Below are 10696 nucleotides of genomic sequence, written 5' to 3' on the forward strand. Positions count from 1 at the left end.
GAAAGCCCAGGGCCCAGCAGTGGCCCTTCAGCTGGTGTTTCAGTTGGGACAAATAAGTCCTTTGTTGATTGTGTGGAGTAATTTGGGCACATGCAGAGTTTTAAAGTGCTTTATAACATGGTAAATATTACAAGGCAAGGGCCATCTAAATTGCAGCATAATTAAGGTTTGTAATGACAAAATGTTTTCGTGTAAAGACATCAATTCAGCTGAGAAAGTCATAGATATCAGGCTCACTGTGACCTGAATGAAATATCCTTCAAGATGGCCACCTCTTGCCCTGATTCTACAATGCCTGAGGGAATGTCATTGGTTTGGTTTCCTAGCTATTCTGAAACAAGAAAGGAAGTGTCTCCATGGGTTCTCCCCCAAAGTAAGTTAAAAACTTAATTCAGTAATTTTGTTTTATTTCCTATGGAAAGAACCATAATATAGGAAAAAAAACAAAAGCGAAAACCTTTGTATTGTATAGTAATATTTATGACAGCATTATTTACAGTGATGAAAACTTTGGAATAACAAATATTATATATTTAAGAGTGGTCTGGCAAGATACTTGATAAATTCTCATATATTTCATCATGTAAAAAACATATTTTAGTGTCTACAAAATGATATAGGAAAATGCTAACACATGGAGAAACTGGATATAAAACTCTACTTATTGTGATCCACTGTGTGTGTGTGTGTGTGTGTGTGTGTGTATATATATATATATATATATATATGTGTGTGTGTGTGTGTGTGTTTGTATGATGTAAAATACTGTAAAGAAAGATACCAAAATGTTAATGGTTGCATCAAATGATAATTAGAAGGATGGGTTTTATTCTATTTTATATTCTTCTTCTTTTTTTTGTAATTTCTAAATTTTGAGTATGTACTTTTTTTTTTTTTGAGTATGTACTTTTTAAATCAGAAAACTATACATAAATTTACATCCATTTATGTGGTATTTCAGTCAAACATGACTTTTTCTGAAATATATCACATTCTTTCTACATACGTTTCCCCTGTCAGAAGAGTAAGTTTACTTTGCAGAGGTCATTAAGCTCTAAGTTAGTTACATAGATCATTGAGGACAGAGTTCTAAGAATATGCAATTTTAAAATGTGGCTTAAATAAAGATATAAATGCCATGGTGCCGGAAACTGTAAGAATTTCCATCGTTAAGAACAATCACAGCAATGAAATGATACAATTAAAATCCTTCCTCAAATTCCAAATGCCCAGGTGCCTGTTACTCATCAGGTGCTTGAGGAGTTAATTTTCCAAAAAAGTGAGTAAGTAACACAAATTGTGACATATCTATTCTCCTACCCCCCCCCCCATCTCTGAGAATATCCAGAATTTGCTTTAAAAGCTATGCAAAAATGGCAAACCCCCATACAGAAAAAAGATCAGGGGAGGGAATGAAAGATGAAGCAGCAGAAGAGATAATAGACAAGATAATTACAGAGCTTTAAAAGCCTTGGATTTATTTTTAAGTTGTAAGAGCTCTATTTAGAAAAGCCCATAGCTAACTTTATGTGAATCTTGAATGAATTGTCCTGAAACATGTGAATAGTAACGAAATGAAGGAGAGGAAAGTTTGCATTGTGTTCTGTGCAACGTCAATTCTGGCTGACCTATAGCTAAGGTGGCTCAGTGATGATCTGTTCTTCATACACAGAGTTAATGCCACTGACCTCCCCATCAGTAGATCAAGGATTAGGGTTTTGTAGGACAAACTGTTTCTCTTTCTCTCTCTGATTTTCCACCATGGCCCACACAGTGAAACTGCTGTCTTTTCAGAAGAATTAGGAAGCTTCTTTCTGTCTCCTTCTCAATGTTCCCCAAGAGAGGACAAGGTAGAGAGGAGACTAATGCTTTTATTTTTGAACTCACCTGTTCTAGGATAAGTGTTGCTCTTCTCTTTGGAATCTCCCACTGGCCGCATGTAGCATTCTATCCACTGCTGCACTCTAGTTTAAAGGATAGAAGGCTGATAGGATAGCATTAGACCTGGCATCCATTAGGCCTCCAACTGGGAGTCCTACAGTTTCCATTTACACCATCTAGATTGGATGGGCAACCCATGGTCTAGACGCAAGATGCTCCAAATATTAAACTCTGCAGTCTTTTGTTCCCTATCTCTGATTCTACTGTCTAATTTTTTAGATGGTTCCAAATTCAGAGAGGTAATAGGGTTTGACCCTGCTTCAAAGAATCCCAAAAAGCTGCATTTACTTGAGTGGTCTTAAACTGATACTGACCTGTCCATATGATTTCAAGGTGGATCTCTCATATAAGCAATGATATAAAGCTAAACAGTGCCATTATTGTCAATCATGTGAAAGATTGAGATTTAGACCAGAATATGCATTTTAATTGGCACATTCTAACTGACAAAATTAACAGGTATGAATAGACTTCCCATATGATCCAGCGATTCCATATTCCCAGATCCTGGGTATATATCTGGAGAAAGCTCTGATTCAAAAAGATACATGCACCCCAGTGTTCATAGTAACACTATTTACAATAGCCAATATATGGAAGCAAACTAAGTTGTCCACTGACAGATGAATGGAAAAAGAAGATGTGGTAAAACACACAATGACAAAAACACACACACACACACAATGACATATTGCTCAGCCATAAAAAAAGAATGAAATAATGGCATTTATAGCAACATGGATATTGACCTACATGTAGACCTTGAGATTCTTGTACTAGCTGAAGTAAGTCAGAAAGAGAAAGACAAATACCACATGATATCACTTCTATGTGGCATCTAAAACATGACAGACATGCACTTATTTACAAAACAGACTCACAAACATAGAAAACAAACTTATGCTTACCAAATTGGGAAGAGGGTGGGAAGGGATAAAGTAGGAGTTTGGAATCAGCAGATATAAAATACTATATATAAAACAGATAAACAACAAGGTCCTACTGTATAGCACAGGGAACTCTATTCAATATCCTGTAATAAACCATAATGGAAAAGGAAAAAAATTACCAAGTATGATTTAAGTGGAGTTCTAAAAAACAAAATTTCAGCATTCTTGAGAAGAATAGATGAATTATTGATGACTTTAAGATTAGAGGAAACATTGTGACTTCTTGGACAAGGGAATGAATTAGGGATTTACTTTGGAACGTCACTTGCAAGGAATTTTAATCTGGTTCAATTCAGGATCCAAATCTATGCATGGAAATATTATGTTCCAAGTGTAATACATCTTTTTGCAGCAGAAGACTAATTTAGAGCTGCAGTTCTTGACTCTGTGAAGATGTATTAATATTTCCTTAAGGTAACATAACCTACCTTTAAAACTAAACAGTATGTTTTTAGTCCTGGTCCTGCAAAAAGCAGATGTCAAGACAGGATTAAACAGGCAGAGGTTTTCTTAGGGGAACTGCCTATGTGAGAGAAAATGGGGAGGGAGCTAGAGAAAGTTTTCAGACCTGATTGAAACCTGATGCTAAGTGGAAGAGAGAAAAAGGAAAGATTGACTAGAAGCATCCCAGGACGCAAGACAGTCTGGGAGTCCTGGAGTTGTCAGAGGGTCCCTGGTTCTCCCAGGAATAGCCTGCCTTAGCATCCCTGCCCACTCAGCCATTGGCCGAGAGCAGCGTGGCAAGCATAGCCCCAATCATAAATGTGCTGTTGGGCTTCACAGTGTCCCAGCTGGGGCCTTAGTCAATTTGTTCTCCCTGGTTGGGGGCCTGCAAGGCCTATCACCATTGCCACCAGACCCAGGATTTGGCAACTTAGAGGGACAAAACCAGATTGTTTGCAGAGCTGTATTCCCACTGCAATTTGCTGAGATGATCCCACCAGCAGAATGTTGTTTTCACTTACCTAGGGGAGACCTGATTTAAAAATATATTGTTTCTGATAAGTCATGGACATAACTGAGAAGCATTCAGAGGAAAACAATTTTCTAAAGAACGAGACAAGCTCAAGGGGTAGTCAGATTTTGGCAAGATTCATTCATTTTCTGTCTCCCAAAGTAAGGCAGTGCATACAATATCCCATACTGTTCTCCCATCAGGGCACGTGTTTACTCTGAATACTAGGTCCCAATTACCTGCTAAATATCAGAATTCCCAATGTGTGGTGTGCGTGTGTGTGCATGCCTGTATGCACGTGTGCGTGAGATGTGTAGTGTTGAGGAGCTGGGGGGGAGAAGCGGAGAGAGATCTGAGCTCCCTAGAGCTCAAACACATGTCAGTAATCAGTCAATAACTAGCTGGCACATGTGGAGCTAAATTTAAACATATGTTTTTGGTTTTAAAAACCTTGTTCTGACTGCCAAAGGAAGAGAGGATCTTAAATTTTTCTTTTAACCATCCTGAATTTATAATCGGATGGTCTCATGAAGCAAAACACAATAAAATGCATTTATCGGAAACACATTTATGCTTGTACCAGAAGAACAGGGTCATAATAATTTATCTAAAAGTTTTATGGTGGATTATGCTAGGCATTTATTTTCCAAAGCTTTTGCATGTTTCACATAGGCCTGTGTAATGTAGTTTTTACAATGGGTTTCTCAGATGAATCATGTTTGCTATTCCCAAGATCTTTCCGCATGAGTACAGCGGGATGGAGTGAGGTTTCTTTTTCATGAGGTGAGACTCTGAAAGGGCTGCTAGGGTGCAATCTCATCCAGTCTCTTGAATTTACCATGCGATGGGATGGGTCATACATTTTCTCCAAAGCATATGCTAGCTGTGTAGTCCTCTCCAGAGTGACTTCTTGGGTCACCAGGATCATTCCAGGGTGGGATATTTGACTTTCAGAACCCTTCACCCTTGTTAACAAGTTTTCTCTGAGCTGTGCTCAGTCATTATGCTCAACACATAGACCTTGATTTCAGTTGGTAGAAAGTTTTTTTAAAAAGTGGCTATGTGAAACTCACTGTTTCATATTGCAGAAATATTGATAAGGTGATTGCACATTGCATTAAAATATCCCTTCCTCTGGGGGAATTTGTTACTGGTCTCAATTCCTGGAAAGACTGTTCCTCTGTTGCACCTGATAAATGTTTCTTTCACAAGAACTTAGTCTTGATTCTAATCATGTTTTCCTCTTTGCTTTGACCACCAAGAATATCAGAGGCAAATTCACAACTGGCTTTTAACCATCAAACAGCCCTCATAATGCACTGGCAGTGTCCTAAATTTACTCTTCTACCTTTCTTTTTTTATTGGGGTATAATTGACAGGAGGACAAGGAAGCCTGGCATGCTGCAGTCCATGGGGTTGCAAAGAGTTGGACATGACTTAGCAACTGAAAAACAACAAATAATTGACAAAGCATTATATGAGTTTCAGGTGTACAACATGATTTGAAATTGCCATCCCTTTTTATTATTTGATTGTACAGTATTGATTTTTTTTCACACTCCACAACAATTGTGTTTTGGAAAAAGATGTGGTATAAGTTAAAAAAAAAAATAAACTTTCTGGAATTCTACAGTAAACCTAAAACCAAATCCAATTCACTCCAGATCCCCAAGAATCTTTCTGTTCATTTTCTCACGACCTTTAGGGCTGCAAATGGTATGGTAGCTCATTCTCGAGAAGAAGGCAGTTAATCACAGCACACGGCGCCTGTCAGAGAACACAGCTCTGCTTTACTGCAATGAGAACGCTAGCTGGTCCTGACGACGGATGTACTGATGCATTCCATGACTGCATGCTGGTGGATGTGTCTAACAGAAGCAGAGAAGGTTTGATATTTACTGGGGGGTAAACAAATAACATGGCAACATTGTCACCTGGTTGGTCCTCCTGCCTCTCCTTCCATCATTTATTGGTCTTCCAGAGCTGAATCACATTGACAAGGTCAATTCTCTCTAAAAAGCACATCTCTGGCTCTTGCATTACCACTCACTCGGGTGCCTGAACTCTTGCTTTTGTGCCGCACACACTTTTCCTCTCCTTCATTGCCCTTCCCAATTTGGCTTTTCCTCCTCAGTTTTCTCCTGTTCTTCACAGCCTTCCCACTGAGCAAAGTAGCATCTGATGCTCTTGTTACACAGCTTTTTTTTTTTTTGAGAGGCCATTACAAATTTACAGAGATAAAAATAACAATATGAATGATGTATTGTGCAGATCTCTTTAAAAGCCTACAAAAACAGCAGAAAGAAATCAATTAGAATTACCATGGCAACTACCAACAATTTTATATGCAAGAATGAAATAACATAAGAAAAGTAACAAAATAGAAAAAGCATACACTGATCGAAATACCATGAAATGTTTGTGAAGTAAACACTATACAGTGACTCCTCATGAAAATAGATTTCATTAAGGTAAATGAAATTAAGGTAAATGAAATACAGTTTAACTCTTCATTACAAAGGAGCCAGGTATACGCAGTGAAATAAACTATTATTGATGAACTCTTAATGATGTAATTTTTCAGTTAACAGTATTTTTGGAAAACAAGTTTAGACAGATTGGGATATAAATTAAAATGTATAAAATGCAATTTTAAATAATAGTGTTTCTAGGGGAAGATTTCTTTACATCTAAGAATATTTAGAACCCATATAGTAAGTTAGATAGAGGTGGATTAAAGAAGTGGGACTTGATATGTAATAGAAGTAACTGATAGAAGTCAGATAAGAACACATAACTCTAGCACATGTGTGATCTGAGCTTCTGTCCTTGTCCCCTGGAGCCAGGTTAGCAACTCCCATTCCTAGATCAGTGGCCTGGAACCTGTCTGGACATAAAAACCACCTGGGTCATTCAGACCTATATATCCCTACATCACTATGTCTGGAATCCATCCCAAACCTATTAGAACATGTGAGGGTGTGACCTGAGCATTAGTATTTCTTTAGGACTTCCTACCACATGATTATACATGTAAGCCCACATTGAGCCCAAGGTTGAGTTCATTCTCAGCTTGCTTGTCCTCCTTACACACCTACCATATTTACAGGACATTTAGTATCTCCCTGTTGGAGTTCCATTGGGAGGCAAAATAATGCCCCTTCCCAAAAGATGTCTGCCTTCCAATTCCTGGAAACTGAATATGTTATTAGGTTATGTGGCAAAGGGGAACTAAAGTGCAAATGAAGGTAAGGTTGCTAATCTGCTGACCTTAAAATAAGGAAATTATCCAAGTGATCCCAATATAACTACAAAGGTCCTTACAAGTTAAAGAGGGAGCCAGAAGAAACAAACCTAGAGAGAAGCACTCAGTCTGACATGCTTGAGCCAGGGGTTTACCAGCCAAGAAATGTCAGAAAGATCGACTTCTAGATCAGCGGGCCCCTTCTGAGGACTGCCTCTAGACCCACAGTCCTCAACCTTTTTGGCACCAGGGACTGATTTCCTGGTTTCCTGTCCATTATTTTCCTAGGGACAGGGAGGGAGTGGGAGATGCTTTCAGGATGATTAAGTGCATTACATTTATTGTGTACTTTATTTCTATTATTATTATAGCATCTCCATCTCAGATCATCAGGCATTAGATCCCGGAAGTTGGGAACCCCTGCTATAGATGCTAGAAAATGTGAGGAAATGGATTCTCCCCTGGAGCATGCAGAAGAGAAGCAGCTCTGACACCTTGATGCTACCCCAGGGAGCCACGCTTCAGACGTCAAACCGACAGAACTGTAAGATAATCGATCTTTGTTGTTTTAAGCCACTAAAGTTTGCAGTAACTGGTTATAGCAGCAATAGAAAACCAATATATCCTGTCTCCATAAATGATTTCCCCCTCCAAATTCTGAACTTTATGTAGTCCGGAACAGTCAGTACAATTTCTACACCTAAGTGTTTCTTGCTCTTCCATTATGTTGCTATGGTGAATTTGCCGTTTGCAGTCCCACAGAAGATTCTGGTTCACTCTGAGATGCCCATTCACTGTTAGATTCCCATTCAGGCTTCTGTGGTCCTTTAAGAGATACATCTCCTCCCATTTTTTTATTTCAGCTAAAAGTTGCCTATACATTTATTTCTTCAATTGCTTCATTCATGCTTTACTGTTCTCATTTCCTTTCAGGAAATCTACACTCTCAGGGTTTAGATAACTTACCCTTTTCTTACCTGAAAATATAAACTGCCTGATTAAACCTCCTTTGGGGGGACAAAAGAGTACTCAGCTTCTATTTCTCCATCACAGCTGGGTACAGAGGTTCTCATTTTCCCCTTTTCCCCTCAAAACAGGGTGATCTGCCCTGTCCCAACCTCTTGAAGTAAATCTGGCTTCTAGGTGATTTCAGGATATGCTCACCTTCCCTTGCTAGATGTGGGCTCCAGAGTTGGTTTTCTGGATGCTCCTGTTTCATAGAAGAGTGAAAAGCACAAATTAATTCATCTCCAGCAGGGCATCCTATTATATGATGTCTCCCACTGTCACCTGAGAATAATGTAAAACTCAAAATGTGACGCAGCTAAGGCTCCACTTTTTTTTCAGGAGGTGGGGATACTAAAACAATGTTTATATATATGACAGTTGTTAATGCATTAGAAAGCTGGCACAGGAGTATTAAAATTTAAGAGAGACATCACTGTTGATGACATTATTCAGAAAATCACACTGGTGTTCTCACTTTGACATAATGGCATCACGTGTATGATGGTGCGCTAACCTTTTGTTTAAGCACTGAATTAGAATCCCCTCTATCACTGTGACCATCCAAATCCTGAGGGAAAAACTTGATATTGTTAATGATAATGTGAAATATTAGATCTTGAATTCCACTCCTCCTGCCAATTCGTTTCTCTCTGAAGACAAAGCATCAGCTATAATTGTAGTTCTGCCCTAACACAGGGATGACTGCATTTTCAAGTTTAATGATACTATTTTATGGTTGTTCTTACCTTGGAATGAAACTTAATCAGTATGGAATCCTTGAAAGGCCACGTGTAAAAATACCTGGGTGAATGTGTCAATATACTGTGTGTGGAACAACAAGTAATGGGACATTGGGCAAGAAAAATGGGGAAGAAGGAGTGAGAGAAATCATAAAGGAGATTAGTTGAGTGTAAACTGGTGAGAGCATGAAATTGGTGTTTATTAGTTCCTTTCAAGTTTCAGAGTTAGAAATGTCATTATGGGTAGAAACAGTCCCAGATTATACTATGTAAATTATATCTCAGTAAAGCTGTTAATTTAAAGAAGGTACGGGGTACCTGCTTCTGCTTGAGATCCAGTGTCTCCTGTAGGTTAAGAGGTGCCCTGGAATCTCAGTCCAATTTCAGAATAAAGAGGCAGCTTAACGGGAGTAGAGGAGTGGGTACAATCTCTTCTTTATTCTTGTCACTTCAGGCAAGTGACATGCATCACTGGTTAATTTAATCCACTCTCTCTCCTAGAACAGGCAAAGCTTATTTAACTTCATACAAAATGTTTACCAATTCAAAAATCAGCTTTAAATGTGATTATTTTAAAGTCCCTAATGGCTTCTGCTGAGAACTAAAGGTTACAAAAGAAAGCATTTTATTTTAATTTTCTCTTCAGTATTGAGGAGGTTACTATGAAAGCAAATGTTGTAATGCAAAGATAAATTAGAATCCTGAGTTTGGAAGGCAACAGAAAACATGGAATCCTTGTGGGAAAAAATTATGTAAGTAGGTTATAAGCTCCAGAGTACTCTAAATGAATAAATGGTGTGCTGGGAGAATGAATGCATGAATACATGTTGGAAAGTTCAACATATGTTCTGTGTAATACTTGGTAAATAAGAGAGTCTAACAACAACAAAAACAATTTGAAAAGAAGTGATACAAGCATGCTTTCCTAGAGTTAGTAGATTAAAAACAGAAGGTCTGATTTTTGTGTGTGTGGTTTTAGCTTTACATTGACATAAAGGAAATACATTGCAGTGATTCTGGTGTTAGCCAGACCTGGGTTTTGGGTCAGTTCTACTATGAACCAGCTTTTTGAGTTTTTTGACCTTGGGCAAGTTTCTTCACTTCTCTAAGTCCTAGTTTCCTTGTGAGTAAAAAGAGATGCATTTTAAAAAATCCCTTGAGTGTTATTGAGAAGAAATAGTCTGTAGCCAGTTGCTCATTAAATGTTAGTCCTCTCCCTTCTCTTCAATAATCCTGTTGTGCCTAATAACAATTGAAAATTAGTCTTTGGGGGAAATAATAAAGAAAAAGAGAATAAGAAAGGAAGTTGAATGGACAGGAAATATAAAAGATGGTGAGAGGACCCTTATTGTATTTACTTGTGTGGCAGGTAACTCAACCAAGCCAATCATAAGCTGATTTTTCTTAATATTCTTCTATCTTAGCTAATATTTATATTTGAAGACACACATCCAAAAAAAGGGGGCAGGGGGATAGAACCAAACTAAATGCATTCAAAACTAACAGGAAGACGCTTTTCACTCAGAAAAGCAAAATAAAACCCTGAAGCAGTGGTTTTAGAAATGGGAAACATAAAATCAATATAATGGTCTCAAACAGCATTTAAAAAGTTTAGAAAGGAACATTTCCAGTTGTGTGAAATATAGTAAGTTTTATTCCATGACATTTGTTTCAAACAGATAGACATACACATACAATGCATATGTGTGTATCAGGTCACAGCGTAAAATGTTTTTCTTGCTATAGGTTGAGGTAAAAAAAAAAGTTTAAAAGCTACTACTCTAAAGAAAAAGAAATAGCTATGTTCCTTTTCAATAAATTAGATTCTCTTTTGGCCTTGTTCATTCAAAGACAGTGT

This window comes from Cervus elaphus, chromosome 29 (assembly GCF_910594005.1).
Source record: "Cervus elaphus chromosome 29, mCerEla1.1, whole genome shotgun sequence".
Taxonomy (NCBI): domain Eukaryota; kingdom Metazoa; phylum Chordata; class Mammalia; order Artiodactyla; family Cervidae; genus Cervus; species Cervus elaphus.